Source organism: Sphaerodactylus townsendi, linkage group LG01, assembly GCF_021028975.2.
Source record: "Sphaerodactylus townsendi isolate TG3544 linkage group LG01, MPM_Stown_v2.3, whole genome shotgun sequence".
Lineage (NCBI taxonomy): Eukaryota > Metazoa > Chordata > Lepidosauria > Squamata > Sphaerodactylidae > Sphaerodactylus > Sphaerodactylus townsendi.
In genome coordinates this window covers 37,494,294-37,510,180 of record NC_059425.1, presented here as the reverse complement: position 1 = coordinate 37,510,180, position 15,887 = coordinate 37,494,294, and positions in this window count along the sequence as shown.

Sequence of the window (15,887 nt, the reverse complement as noted above, 5' to 3'; positions counted from 1 at the left end):
TCGGGTGCTGAAAATGAAGCTATCTCGCACCATCAAATCTATCCAGCAAGGCAACCCGCTTCGTTCTGCGGAATTCTGCCTGTGAATTTTCGTGCGGCGGCTGCTGGGGCCTCGACCCTCCTGAGTGGCCTGAGCGCGCCAAATGTGAATACTTCTCGGATGCCAGCCGGCCCGGCAAACTGCGTGGAAAGGTGTTTCTAATTCCGGATCCCCACTATTGCTGATTGGATCGACTTGGGATCCCAGGTGGCGTTCGTTTGGAATACGCTTTCGTGCGGGGCTAATGCGCCCAAAACCGCCCTCGACCACCCTGCGACCACTCGCGGTCACTGCCAAGCCCAGCCTGCCCCTTTACGAGACCACCTCCGGCGTCGTCGCGGCTGGGATTGTGTCTTTCTCGCGGACCAGGTCGTCTGGCGCCAACTGCCTGAAAATAACAGAGTTAACCAACCCGCTCCCATTTCACGCGCACCCCATCTGCCAAGCCACCCGCAAATCCGGGCCGCCCCTAACAGAGCGATTCAAGGCAGTTATTGAAGGCTGACCCAGAGGTGGGGAAGCAGCTGTGTGCCTTTCTTCAGCCCCGGGACATGGGTTCGACTCCAGGCGCCGTGAGGTGAGGCAGCCCCCCATCACAATCCAAGCCGTTTCTGGCCAGCCTCAGCTAAGCATGCCATTATTATAGCCTCTCAGCCCTTTGTAGATTCTGGCTGCTCCCATTTGCTTAATGCATTTCAGGGTGGCGGAGGAACTGGGTCTAGACTCAAGTCCCCTGGCTAAGCTTCCATACCATTCACCCAAATGGGCCCGGCAGTTCCTTCCTCGGGGAAGCGAAGGACCCGGTAGCCCAGTCTTCAAAAAACGCATGGCGGTCCTCCTCGCTGCGCCGACCATTGGGAGAAAATTAGTTTTATTCTGGCTTCAGTGGCTAAACCTCCATAAAGTTTCTGGGCATGCCATGGTTGTTAAGTTGCATGAACCAAAAATTCATTTTGGAAGAAAGGAGATCTTAGAATTCGACTGACCCTCCCTGCGGTGAACACACATGAATTGGGGAAAACTGAAGCTTCTCCTGACACACACACCCCCCTGGCTTCATCAGCGTATGCCGGCTCTCTAACTGCTCCCCATTCCTACCCGACATTCCACGGCTTACCAAGATTTGGCAGAGTATTTCCAGGAGCAAGAATGCGTCAGTTGCCAATTCCATAGAGACACTGACTGCAAAAAATCGTGGCAATACAGCCAGGCGCCCAGCTGCCCAAAGGTAGAATCTACCGCATCGAAGTCCTTAACAATGAGGAGAAGGAACCCGTTACCTTCTTAGACAAGAACCGCTCCGCAGCGGGTTCATCTGACGGGCGGCTACCAAACACACACATGCTGCTCCTGTATTGTTTGTAAAAGAAAGATGAAATAACTGCGACTCTGCACCGATTACCGAGGGACTCAATGCAGTCTCTCTATCCAATAAATACCCTTTCGCCATTGAATCAAGGACCTTTTAGGCGGTGGGCAAGGGGACGCATCTTTACTAAGTTGGACTTGAGAGAAACTTACTATAGAGTCAGGAAGTGCTGAAGGCTATGAACACCTGGCTGCATTTAACATAAAGTTTGACAGTTTGGATACTTAATAATGCCATTCGAGGGTTAGGGTAAAGGGCCCCGGGCTTTGTATGGTCCTTATCAGCAGAGTTCTCCATGATTTATTGTACAAGGGAGTAGTTATTGTACTTAGATGATGTTTTAATCTATCTTCCTAGCGAAAACCATGGAGGAGCATGAAGCGTTGGTTAGAAGTATTGAAGCGTTTGCTCAACAACTCCCTCTTTGCCAAACTTCGAGAATGCTGGTTTCCACGCAAACCTCTGTTGGACTATTTGGTTACGGATCTCGCCCGAGGCATCAAGATGGATCCTGCTAAGATTGATGCAGTCCTCCAGTGGCCTTTCGCCTCCCTACCAACCGAAAGGAGCTCCAATCTTTTCTGGGTTTTGCTAATTTCTATAAGTGACTTTATACCCCAATTGGCTGAACAGCTTCTCCCACTCACAGATCTCTTTACGCACCAAGGGGTAAAGATCCATTGACTATAAACCGGGGCCCCTTCTTCCTGGCTCTAAAGAAATGTCAGACAGCCTTTCAGCTTTTAAAATCTGCTTTTACTACCGTAATACCTATCCTGAAGCACCCTGATCCGGATCTCCCATTTTGTAGTTCACGTGGATGCCTCGGACAAAGCGTAGGGCGCCAGCCTGGTTGCAGAAAAAATAAAGATGGTAGGCTGGTTCCGTGTGTATTTATCAAAGAAATTCTCCTCGGTTACTGAGCTCAACTGGACTGTAGGGGATAAAGAGACTGCGGCCATCAAAGTAGCACTCTCCACTTGGCGCCACTGGCTGGAGGGGCTAAACACCCCTTTCAAGTTTGGTGGGATCACAAGAAACTTGGCATTCCTCCACCCCTCAAGATGTCCATGAAAACAACTTCGTTGGGCCGATTTCATTTTCGTTTCTCTTTCCGCGGTACATTTTTTCCCGGAAACACCAATAACAACTGGCTGATGTCTGGCGCCTGCCGAGGAGAAGTGGAGCTGCCTTCCGACGGAGTTCCACGCTAATTCATTCTCTCCCCACTCCCACCATTGGGGCTGGCTGTCAAATTCGATCTCAGGCGTCCACTCCTCCTCCTCCATGCCTATTCTTCAGCCTGGTCTCCTCCTTTCCTCACGGGAACTTCGAGCCGGGCGGCTGCACTCCAACCACCCGGCGGAGGAAGGTGATGACTCCCAATTCGCGTTTGGAGAATCGGTGTTTTGGCGGCGGGGAATGTTGAGTGGTGCCTCCCCCCCTCCGTAAACGAGTTCTCGAAGCCTGTCATGATGCCCGGCTCAGCTGGACATCTTTTGGCTTTTCTCAAAACTCCCTTACATTTGGCCGCCGTCACATTTTGGTGGCGGCAAGCAATGCTATAAGGAACTGTTGAGACATATATTAAAGGTTGCTCTGTTTGTGCGAAGGAAATAGAAGACCAAGTTCAGGGAAAACCCCATGGCCTAGTGAAACTCCTTCTCCTGGTGGCCTCTCCCGCCTCTTGGGAAGTCATCTCCATGGATTTTATTACAGATTTGCCAGAAAGTCCTTGTGGCAACATGGTCTTGTGGGTGGTGGTGGACTTTATTCTTCTTTAAACAAGCTCCATTTCATCCCTTTGTACTTCCATCCCCTCGGCTCCCTAAGTTAAGCAGCCAGTCTGTTCATTCAGCATGTTTATAGTCTACACTCAGCCCACGTTAAGGTGGTCTCCGGCCATGAGCTGTTCATTTCTAAGTTCTGGAAAGCTTTTCTAGGGTTGTTGGGGCCAGCCCGGTGCTAGCCACTTCCCTGCGATGCAAAGTGGCGGTGAGTCAGAGAGAACCGAACAGAACCCTGGAGCAATATTTACGGTATTACGCAATTACCACACCAAGACAATTGGTGCGAGCTGATCCCGTTTGCAGAATACGCCTATAACAATGCGGTTCCACAGCAGGTACAAAAGACCCCTTGAAATTGTGTCTGGTGGCTCCTTCCTCTCCGTCATATCGCGAGCTACCCCTGCGAGCATTGGACCTAATCGGAGTTTCAGAAGCAATGGATTTCATCTCACAGCCGAGGGGTGGAAAATGGTCCAGACTGCTTTACAGCGAGCCAAGGACTCCCCAAAGCTTCAAACGAATGGCACCTTCGGTTTTCCCCTCTGCGTGTGGGCACCTGGGTGTATTGTCTACCAAGAATCTCAGAGGCGCAGGCATAAATTTGTTATTTTCAAAATTAGGCAAAAGATTTTGTAGGACCTTTTCAGATTACCGAAGTAATTAGCGAGTAATGTCACTGCCGATTGGACCAATTTACCTAATTCTCTTGGTAACATCCATCCTGTCTTCCATTCCAGTTTACTCAAAGAGGCTCCTCGTTTCCGATGCCTGCTGGCACGACCAGCGGAGAGACCCCCCACCGACTATTATTGATGGCCACAAGCATTACGCAGTTAGTATGCCATCCTGGACTCTCGCTTTAATCGCAAACGCTTACAATATTTGGTCTCTTGGGTGGGGTATTCCTCTGGGTATAATCAATGGGTCTATTCCGAAAATATTGACGCCCCCGCCCTCATTTCTGCTTTCCATCGGGCCTTTCCGCACAAACCTGGGGGGGAGGGGTCTTCTTTAAGGGAGGCAGAGTGTAAAGGATTCAATTTTAACCATTGAAATGAGGGCGGGGGCTGCCTGACCTTGACTACATTCCACAGCCCGGGCGATGGGCCAGCTCCTCCGCCGGAGACCTTATCTCTGCGAGGGAGATGAGGTCTCCGTTCCCATGGGAAGCCGGGAGGGGGATGGGATGGATAGAGTTATAACCTGTGCTTCTGGCGGGAAGTGTCATTCCTGCCACTGCGTGTACGTGAGCTTTCTAAGATGTCTTAATAAACGGTCTTTTACACCCAAAAAGCCTTTTATTTCTGCTTCTATGGAATTCCTTACATGCAGACTCTGCAAGGAAGCAGACGAAACAATAGATCACATACTTAGCTGCTGCAAGAAGATCGCGCAGACGGACTACAAGCAGAGGCATAATACTGTTGCTCAGATGATTCACTGGAACTTGTGCCACAACTACCATCTGCCTCGGTGACAAAGAACTGGGTGGAATCACAAACTCTGAAAAGGTCACTGAAAATGAACACATTATTAAAACTACTCTGGGACTTCCGAATTCAGACTGACAAAGTTTTGGAAAACAATACTCCTGACCTCACGATTGTGGAAAAAAAAGAAAGTGTGGATAGTTGATGTTGCAATTCCTGGTGACAGCAGAATTGATGAGAAGCAACTGGAAAAACTTTCACGATAACGAGGATTTAAGGATTGAACTACAAAGGCTCTGGCACAAACCAGTAAAGGTGGTCCCAGTGGTGATCGGCACACTGGGTGCAGTGCCTAAAGACCTTGGACGGCACTTAAAAACAATCGGCGCTGACAAGATCACCATATGTCAGATGCAGAAGGCCACCCTACTCGGCTCTGCACGCATTATTCGTCGATACATCACACAGTCCTAGATGCTTGGGAAGTGTCCGACGTGTGATGTAATACAAAATCCAGCATATTGATCTTGTTTGCTGTGTATAACTGTTTTGTAATAATAATAACAATAATAATAATAACAATAACAATAATAACAATAACAATAATAACAATAACAACAATAACAATAACAAATAATAAATAACAACAACAACAACAACAACAACAACAACAACAACAACAACAACAACAACAACAACAACAACAACAATAATAATAATAATAATAATAATAATAATAATAATAATAATAATAATAATAATAATAATAATAATAATAATAATAATAATAATAATAATAATAGGTCTAGGGTAAGAAAGGCACCTGCCTGGGTTGTCTGAGGTCTGGTCTACACATGCAGCAATGAGGTAGAAGAATCCTGAGGTGATGAAATAGACTGTACCCACCTTATGCTAGAAATTGAGGATGTCATTTTGGAGAGCTTTACCATGTACAAAACTTCCTGAGTTAAAAATAAAGTTCAGCAGATAGAAAACCTAGGCCAGCCCATTCCTTGTTTCCCACACACTGCAAATTATTAAACATAGGGGAATGTGCAACAACTGCACCTGTAGACTAGAACTGTATAACAGTTTATGTTAGGATATCAGGAATCTTCCATCTCAGTCAGCTCCATATGTAGACCAAGACTGAGATGGCCTACTAAATAGGCATCAAATATTTTACCAACAAATGTGCCCTAAACTGAACTTGTTCTTGGTGCCTTTAGGTCAAAATCCTCTACACTGACTAGTAGCAGCTCTTCAGAGTCCTACTTGCAAAAACACAAAAATATCTGCTTCCTGAGATGGTATAGCTGGACAAGTCTGGGATTGATTCTTTATGGGTGCAAAATATGTGCTCTTCTTATCACTCAGCCACAGACCCTCTAGTCACACCCTTGAGGTCCCATCCAACTCTGTGGTTCTAATTATTGTACTGTAGTGGATTGCATTATTCATTCTATTTAATTCTTAATGCAGTCTCATCTGTAAATAGTTAAATCTAGAGATTAGAGCCAGGTTTTCAAAAAAATATGAAATCTTCAAAAAAATGGGGTTAACTCCCCAAATGATAGAAGTAGTGCCTACACATTTAAGAAAGGAGATCTTAGTGGCCATCACAGGGGTTGGTAAAATATTACAACAGTATTGCCAGTCTTCAAGCCTTGGTTTGTCAGTAAAAGGTAGGGTAGGGACATGGCCCTTTCAATGACTTTTTTTGCAGAGGGATGATCCATTGGGGCCAGGCATGACTGCAACTGCTAGACAACTGGTTACTATGCAACTTGTATGACTCATCCAGTCAATAGCAGCTCTCCCAAGAAAGGCCATATGGTGTAGCAATTAGTCAGTCTAGGATCTGAGAGACCTAACTTCAGATCCCACTTTGCCATGGAATCTCAGTGAGTAACATTAGGATAATCACATATTCTTAACTGAATCTACCTCAAAGTGTTCCTCTGTACAGGCACACATGGGACTGCAGGACTAGCCACAGAGCATTTTTATAGCAATTTAAGAGCTTTAGCCGAATATGGAGTTCTTCAGTCCCCCAACCACAGGCTTGAGCTAGCTTCTTTCCACACTCAGGTCATGTGACTAGGGAGAAGGGCCACACTCCCTATTCCAGATCTTCCTTCACCATCTAGGCAAGATGACAGCTCACAGCAGGGAAGATGGGAAGAACGTGTTCCTGTACAGAGGACCACTACATGAAAAACAGTTATGGTAAGCAACACTGTTTTTTGTATTGTCGAAGGCTTTCATGGCCGGATTCAACTGGTTGTTGTGGTTTTTCCAGGCTGTGTGGCCGTGGTCTGGTAGATCTTGTTCCTAATGTTTCCTTCTCACTGGACACAGTGTGTAACAGACTTCTCTCTGTGGCTGTTTCCGCATGGGTGGAATACAGTGCCCCAGGGACAGCAAAAACGCCCTCCCTGGGGAAGCATTCGCACAGGATGCTGCTGTCCTGGCTGCCCCGGAACGGTGTGATGCCGCTGCTTTAAACCTCACTCCTCAAGCGAGGTTTTTTAAAAGTGGCGTCTTCCTGCTGGCGCGCTGTGAACCACACTGGCGGGATGCTGCCGCTTTTCCCGTCGCCTCCACTCACCTTCCTGTCCAGCGTCGCTCTGGAGGGCTGCAGAGACCTGCCCATGCTGCCCTCCAAATGGCCTCCGAGCCTCCACCAGCACAATTCATGCAGGTGGAGCTGCGTTTCCACCACCATGCGGAAACAGCTCCAGATACACCTCTGAAGATGCCAGCCACAGATGCAGGCGAAACATTAAGAACAAGATCTTTCAGACCATGGCCACACAGCCCGGAAATCCCACAACAACCAACACTGTTTTTCATCATCAAAACTCTGTACAGTCTCTCATGGGAGAATAGCAAGCTTACTACTGTGGAGATAAATGTGGCTGTTTAATGAACCACAGATTGCAATATAGCTTGATTTATATTCATCTCAGTCCTAGCAATGACGTCCACAGCATAATGCTTGATGAAAGTGAAGACAGTAGACCATGTGGCCATTCAGCACATGTCATTAATGCCTACTCTGTTCTTAAAAGCCATGCAATAGATAAGTGCAGATGACGTGAAGGAAACAGAAGATCTTAAATGAAGCTGTTATATAGTGGAGAAATGTAGATGAATGCTAAAGGTCTAAAACAGCATGAAACTTCAATTCTCTCTTCAAAGTATTGTGGAAAGCTTTCACAGCCAGGTTCAACTGGTTGTTGTGGGTTTTCCGGGCTGTATGGCCGTGGTCTGGTAGGTCTTGTTCCTAACGTTTCACCTGCATCTGTGACTGGCATCTTCAGAAGTGTATCGCAGAGAGAAGTCAGTTATACACTGTGTTCAGTGAGAAGGGAATGTTTAGTGGGGTATATATTGTCCATGGCCTAGGGTGGGGACCCTGCAAATCCCCTCTCCCTCCTTTCATAACCTTATCTGCATTTGATCAGGCCCCTCTTTCCTAGATGAATGAAGACCATGACACTAGTTGTTTGCCCTTGAGTCAGTCACTTCATCTCACCATAACCTACTTCAAAGAATGGTTATGAGGAAAAAATGCGAGTGAACATGTATGTCATTTTGACTTCCTAAAGAAAAGACAGTGTACTGATATAATTTATAATTTAGAGATGTTCCCTTCATGTTAAGACAATGGTAATTTGTGGATGTCTCCTAAGATCATATGACCTTAGTTTTAGAAAGACATTTCTGTAAAAGATGTTTTAGTTATTCTTTGTATTCAAGCTGTCTTAACCCATCCCCAGTGGTGGGATTCAGCAGGTTTGCACCACTTCAGCAGAACCGGTTGTTAAAATGATGCTTGTAAACAATTGGTTGTTAAATTATTTGAATCCCACCACTGCCCATCCCCCATGTTGGTAGTCTTACAGGAAGGATAGAAATAAACACATAAATAAGATAACAAAAATTCACTTCATCTCTACCATTTTTACAAGTTTGATGTTTGTGCACTGCCAAAAATTATTTCCTACTGAAGTGCTTTCTCCGTCTATTTCTGAATATCTATTTCTGCTCAGCTATCTCAAGAGTTCATGCCAATTACATCTCTGTCAGCTGAACTGTATATTTAAACGATTGATTTACCTAATAGTTTAATACACTGAAAGGGCTTTTCTGATGCAAAGTATATTCACTAAGCTGGAATAAGCAGAATGTAATGAAATTAAAAGGGACGGTGGTAAAAGCCGGAACGAGCCGGAAAGGCCCAGAATGGGCATTAAATGAATTAGAGGACCACAAAAAACTGTGGCGTGCATTAGACGCACTCTAGAACTACAATCTAGAACAAAAATTGCAGAGAAAATGTACACAAAAAAATGCCTCCGGAACAGCAAAAAAGGCCCGGAACAACCCAGAACGGGCATTAAAGGAATTACAGGGCCACAAAAATGAGTGGCATTCATTAGAGGCCCTCCAGAACTACAAACTAGAATAAAAACCGCAGAGCCAACCTGCCTCTCTTACCCTGTTCCGAGCAAAAACACCTTCGGAGCAAGAAAATGTCTAAGGGCAGAGCGAGAGCCATAGACAAAGAGAAAACTGCTAAGGGGGCCTGTGTTCTCAAAGAAATCTCAGACTGAGAGGGAAGAGCCTTGTTTTCCCCAGTGGCTAGGAGGCCTGGTGTGGGTGGAAAACAAGAGGGAAACTGAATTCATGGGTACATTCCTAAGACCACACAGAGTGCTTGGCTATTGTCTCATGAGGAAACCACACCTAGATACTGGTGTCTTTGAACCCATGAGAGCAGAGGCGTTCCTCCCATTGGGCAAAGTGGGCAGTTGCCCAGGGCACCATCTTGTGGGGGGCACCAAAAATGCAGGTGGGATTTTTTTGAATTTTCAGAGGTTTTTTCTGTTTTTGGCCTGCAGGGGTCGCAGCTTTTAGGCTAGCAGCACCAAAATTTCAGGGATTTTTCATGAGACTATCCTAATGATATCACCCAGGTTTGGTGATGTTTGGTTTAGGGAATCCAAAATTATGGACTCCCATAGAGAGTGTCCCCATCCCCCATTGTTTCCAATGGGAGCTAATAGGAGATGGGGCCATTACACTCTTTGAGTGGTCCATAACTTTGGACCTCCTGAACCAAACTTCACTCAACCTATGGTATCATCAGTTAGGGCTCATGTGAAGATACTCTGGAAATTTGGTGCTGCCATCTTAATACTGGGTAACTCTGACAGTTGGAGGCACACCCTAAATATTTCCCCAGATTCTCCTTTTAAATCTACCCCCTTCCTGCCAATGCTTGTTTTCTTTCTTTCTTTTATTCTTTCAATGCCTAATAAAGGTTGTTGTTGTGGGGGGGGCATCAAACTCAGGTTTTGCCCAGGGCTCCAGTTTGCCTAGGTACGCCACTGCATGAGAGTGTGTTTGGCTTAACTGGCAGAATTAAAAGTGGGTTTAGTGAAACCCCAGAGCTTATTCTGTCCTAGGCCAGTGTGAGTTCCCTTTGGAGTTAAGGTTGGGAGTTTTAGGAGAGTGTTCAGAACCGTGTAAAAAAAGGTTTACCCTGAGAAAAGAAACAATAAGTGAAGTAATCTGTAAACTGGAACAGCCATCTTCAAGTAAAGCTAAATCTTGTAACTGAAATAGTCATAAGAACATAAGAACATAAGAACAAACCAGCTGGATCAGACCAGAGTCCATCTAGTCCAGCTCTCTGCTACTCGCAGTGGCCCACCAGGTGCCTTTGGGAGCTCACATGCAGGATGTGAAAGCAATGGCCTTCTGCGGCTTTTGCTCCTCAGCACCTGGACTTGTTAAGGCATTTGACGGTAATCTCTGATCAAAGAGGATCAAGATTGGTAGCCATAAATCGACTTCTCCTCCATAAATCTATCTCAAGCCCCCCTTTTAAAGCTATCCAGGTTAGTGGCCATCACCACCTCCTGTGGCAGCATATTCCAAACACCAATCACACGTTGCGTGAAGAAGTGTTTCTTTTAATTAGTCCTAATTCTTCCCCCCAGCATTTTCAATGTATGCCCCCTGGTTCTAGTATTGTGAGAAAGAGAGAAAGATTTCTCTCTGTCAACATTTTCTATCCCATGCATAATTTTATAGACTTCAATCATATCCCCCCTCAGACGCCTCCTCTCCAAACTAAAGAGTCCCAAATGCTGCAGCCTCTCCTCATAAGGAAGGTGCTCCAGTCCCTCAATCATCCTCGTTGCCCTTCTCTGCACTTTTTCTATCGCTTCGATATCCTTTTTGAGATGTGGCAACCAGAACTGAACACAGTACTCCAAGTGCGGTCGCACCACGGCTTTATATAAGTCATTTAAAAGAAACCATTTGCTCTGTAACCTCTAAGAAATATCTGCCTAAAGAAACGAGTAACGTTTAAGAGCCTCTCTGTGACAACAACCTGAGAAGAAACCCTTGTAAAATAAAATCTAGTTTTTGTGTTTTAGCTTTCAAAAGCCTCTTGAAGTCCCATATTATTTTTACCTCAGGGATTTGGTGGCAGAAAATATATGTTAAGTTTCCTGACAAGATTTTTGACAGAAAAGGCCTGTGTGTGTGTGCGTGATTTGGGGAGTGCCTAGAGCTGGCCAAAGCTATCAAACATCCACCCTCCAGCAACACTCTTCCCTCCCTACTGGGCTGTGTTTTTCTCTTCAGGGAGTGGGAGCTGTTACGTTATAGCATGCATTAGAGGCTCTCCAGAACTACAAACTAAAACAAAAAATGGAGAGCAAATCTGCCTCTCTTACCCTGTTTTGGGCCAAAATGCCTTTGGAGCCAGAAAATGGCTTGGAGCAGCCCGGAAAGGGCATTATACGAATTACAGAGACACAAAAGACAGTGGCATGCATTAGAGGCCCTCCAGAAGTACAACCTAGAACAAAAAACGCAGAGCCAACCTACCTTTCTTATCCCTATCCGAGCCAAAATGCCTTCAGAATAGCAAAAAATCCACCCTCACCCTTCCCTGCATTTCAAGGAGCTGATATTTGCAGGGTGGGTTGAAGGAAGGTCTGGATGGGCTCTAGGGGGCAGGGGACTTGTGGGTCAAGGAAAGGGAAGGTGGCTGGAGGATGGAGAGTTTTTTTGTTGGAATAAGCGATTTCTGCATGCCTGGGCACTGAGGGGTGCTGTGTATCTCACTCTAACTGTGATGTTGCCTCTCTTGTTTGCCCTCCTTGTCTGGGCCAGGAGACGGCCCACTAATTTCCTTTCTTCCCCATGCTGGTTTCACTTCTGTCCTAGCCTTTGACCTGAGCGCATGGTCAATGGCAGCCTGCTCAGTGGGGCTTTCCCACTGTAGCATTCTCTCACCTGCACACACATGATGGCGTGTTAGAGTGCCCACTTGTCCATAGGGAAAGTATCTCTTTAGACTAGGGTTTCTTTCTATCTACCTTTTTCCTGGAACAAAGCTGTGAACTGGAGATGCTTGAATAAATGTAAGTTTTACCTTTTACATTTATCTCTTGAGAAGTTTCTATAAACTGCACTCACACACACTACTGGGCAGATCCATGACTAAATCTAACAGTTTTTAGGGGTAGATTTCTTCTCCCCCCAGTTGCTAGCTCAGAGACCAGTGGCTAGCTCGAGAGCAGACATGGGGAGCAGATATAATACCCCTCTCTCAACACAGGTGGGCTAAGCCAGTGGGGACCCCCCACTCCTGCGATTTACACTGGTCCACCTGGAATTTCATACTTTTGGAAATGATGTGCCAAGTCTGCAGAAATCGTCAATGTTTTCAGTTCTAAGGGGTTTCTGTGAGAGGGAGATATTGGGGTGCGGGTGGGGTTGCAGTGAACACCCAAAAATGGGGGAAATCTACACTCACCTAATTTGCTCCTCCCTCCCACAGGCCACAAGCCACTCAGGAAAGATGGTTCATTGGTCAGGATTGGGGAGCAGTAGGAGGGGCAGATTTGGGGGTGGGGAGACCCCCCTCACTCCTTCTACCTCCTCTGCTTCTTGCCCTCTTCCATCCTCCCTCCCTCCCTCCCTCCCCAGGATCCAAAGTAATGCAGCCATCTCCTTTGCTCTTTGGGAAACTGGTAAGGGGGAGCCCCCTCCAACAGAGACGTACTGGAAGAAAATGGTGCATGGAGCCTGGCCTTCTCCAGGGCTCTCCCCCCCCCCCCCGTGGTTCCGGGAGCACAAAGGAAGGGAAGGAAGAGGGGAGCACCCAAGGGTGCCCCTGCCTGAGAGCTTTGGGTCAGCTTGTGTTGCCCTGGGCATGGGCGGGGGGAGGAGGCTGCTGGCGATGCCTATGCACACCGTGGGTGACTCACCTGCCAGGCTGGGCAGCACAACAAGCCTGCAAGCCCTTGGGAAAAGGGAGCGGGAAGAGGCACTCAGGTGTGCAACACACAGCCCCCAACCTGCCACCTTCCCTCCCTCACGGACTTCCCAGCTCGGCAAGCAACCGCACCAGGCAGAGGCACTGTGCCAGGTGGGGCGGAAGGAGAGCTTCTTTGCCCGAGGGAGGGACCCTCTCTCCCACTTGGTTGGAACTGAGTCTCCATGCTCAGAGCCCACCTACTGCTATGGGTGATCTCTGCTGAGGGGAAAAAGGTGGGAAAACAGGGCCAGCACTCCCCCTGGATGGGCCAGGAGGGCAGGGGCTGGCTGATGGTGGGGCTCAGCTGCCTTCCTTCCTGCGGCAGGAAGGAGACACAGTCCAGGGCCTGGTTTACCAAAAGCGAGAAGCAGCAAACTCTCACCTACAGCTGAGACTCCTGCTTTGCCCGATGGACAAACCCAAACGAGCCTCTCTAGTCCTCGGGTGGAATCCTGCGATGGTAGGAAGGAACATCTCCAAGAGTGCTGAAGGGGGAGGAGAGAAGGGCCAGCAGTAGCACACTAATTTCACCCCCCCCCTTCCAACAAGCGACAAAAGTTATGGCATGTGGAGCAGCCCGCCCTTCAGTGAGTGTGTTGGCTAGCAACCAGTGGACCCGGAGCGAGCTTTGCCAGTTCCCACCTGAGCAGTACTGAGGGAGTCACTTGGTGCAGGCCAGGTTGTGCAAGGACCTGGCCGGCGCCTTCCCCCCGTGATCAAATGCTGTGCACCCAGGGACATGAGATGCCCCGTGTTCCCATGGGTGGTACGCCACTCCCCTCCAACCCCTTCAGTCAGTGTGTGCGATGGGGTGTGCGTGTCTCTCCAGGCTCCCCAAGGTCATGAGGCAGAGTTGCAGGATCTTTCAAGGGTCAGTAGTGCCAGGTGTTGGATAGAGGAAGAAACAAGCCTGTAGTCCAGCACATTTTATTACCTGATTTGTACAACCGGAAGCAGTGGGTGGAAACATTAATAGCTATCAAGTTCAGGGCTGGCATCTCCTGCCTGCTGGTTTGAACCAGCCAGTCTTCTTCCGCCTCCTCTGGACTTCTCTTCAATGTTTACAACAGGACGGGGAGTCCTGACCTACCTCTGAAGTGGGAAGGGGGGGATGCCATGGCTCCCAGCAGAGTCAGGGACTCAGAATGGATTGGGCATGGTTAGAAGGAAATACAGCCAGTAGGGCTAGGGGTGGGAATGGATAAACAAGGTGGGGCCTTCCCCTGTACAGAGTGGCTAAGTGGAAGAGAGAAATCTCTGGCCGATGATTCCATAGCCTTCCTTGATCAACCCCAGGATCTTGAGATGTCCCAACACAAATCCAGAGACATGATCACTTGAAGGGACTGGCACAGAAAATCTGTGTAGCTAAAAGCCTTTCCCTCCATCTTTATTTCTCACCCTCCCAGGCAGCAGCAGAAGAACCTATTCAACCTGTGTTGCGCTGCCTGCATTGGTTACCAGTTGAATTCCGAATCATCTTCAAGGTGTGGGTACTGACCTTTAAGGCCTTACGCGGCCTGGGACCCTCGTACCTCTGGGACCGCATTACCCCATATGTCCCAGCTTGACCTCTGCGTTCAGCAGAGGCCAACTTACTGGAGGTCCCTGGCCCCTCAATGATGCGGCTGGCCTCCACTCCAGAGCCTTTACGGCTCTGGTGCCTGCCTGGTGGAATACTCTCCCACCAGCTGTCCGGGCGCTGCGGGACCTTGGAGAATTCCACAGGGCCTGTAAGACCGAGTTGTTCCACCGGGCCTTTGGAGAGACCAGCCGCTGAGGGTGCCCCCCCCCACTCTATATGGGTCCCTAACAGCATAGGGACCCATTATTCTTTTACTGTGGGAGGGTTGCGTAAGGGTTCCGTGGGACACTGTTTTGAGATATAAACTGCTAGGATATAATTGTTTTAAATTGTATGTATGTTTTTATATGTGATATTTTATACTGTACACCGCTCTGAGCCCTTCGGGGATAGGGCGGTATATTTAACTAACTAACTAACTAACTAACTAACTAACTAACTAACTAACTAACTAAATAAATAAATAAATAAATAAATAAATAAATAAATAAAAACACCCTTGAGGTCATCTCTGCCATTGTGGAGCAGGAAGCAGGAACGGTTCTTTCTCTGTCGCACAGCTCAGATGACCGGACTCCTTCCCCTTGGGTCCAGTCACAACCTGTCTTGAGTTACATGTGCAGAGAAGTTTGAACAGGGACAATGAAGCAATAGTGTTGCCAGCCTCCAGGTGGGGCCTGGAGATCTAGAATCACAACTGATCTCTCAAATGCAGAGATGGAGCCTAAGATTTCTGTTCTCATGCACCATCCTGGCAGCTGGCTCATGGTCAACTCAGCCATTCATCCATTTCTTGGTTGGTAAATGAGTACCTAGCTCATAGCTAGGGGGTAAAGAATAGCTGGGGAAAAGCAATGGCAAATTACCCCACAAAAACAGCTTGCCTATAAAATCACTGCTTGCAGTGGTACCCCAGGGTCAAACACTACCTTTTTACAATAGAGGAAAGTGGGCTATAAAATAACAACCCTTCATTCATAACAAATCTGAGCTTCAGAACAATGTCCATAACAAAATATTAGATTAATCTTAAAGGATAACACCCCACCCACCCTTCTAGAAAACCTGGCTTTTTAAAAACCCTTTTCAATCTTATGTGGCTCAAAAGTTTATTCTAATGTTATTGTGGAAAAGGATGCAATTTAATGGGTGTTTCTTTCAAAGCCAAGAAAATCTCCTCTCTAATCCCAGCAATGAAAGGGCTTATTGTGGTTACTCAACAAGGCTGGGAAAGCAGTCTGCTCATGCTTAGAGACAGGAGCAAACAAGATTTTAGAAATGAGATGTACACCATGATGGTCCCATGGCAGTCCTTGGCTAT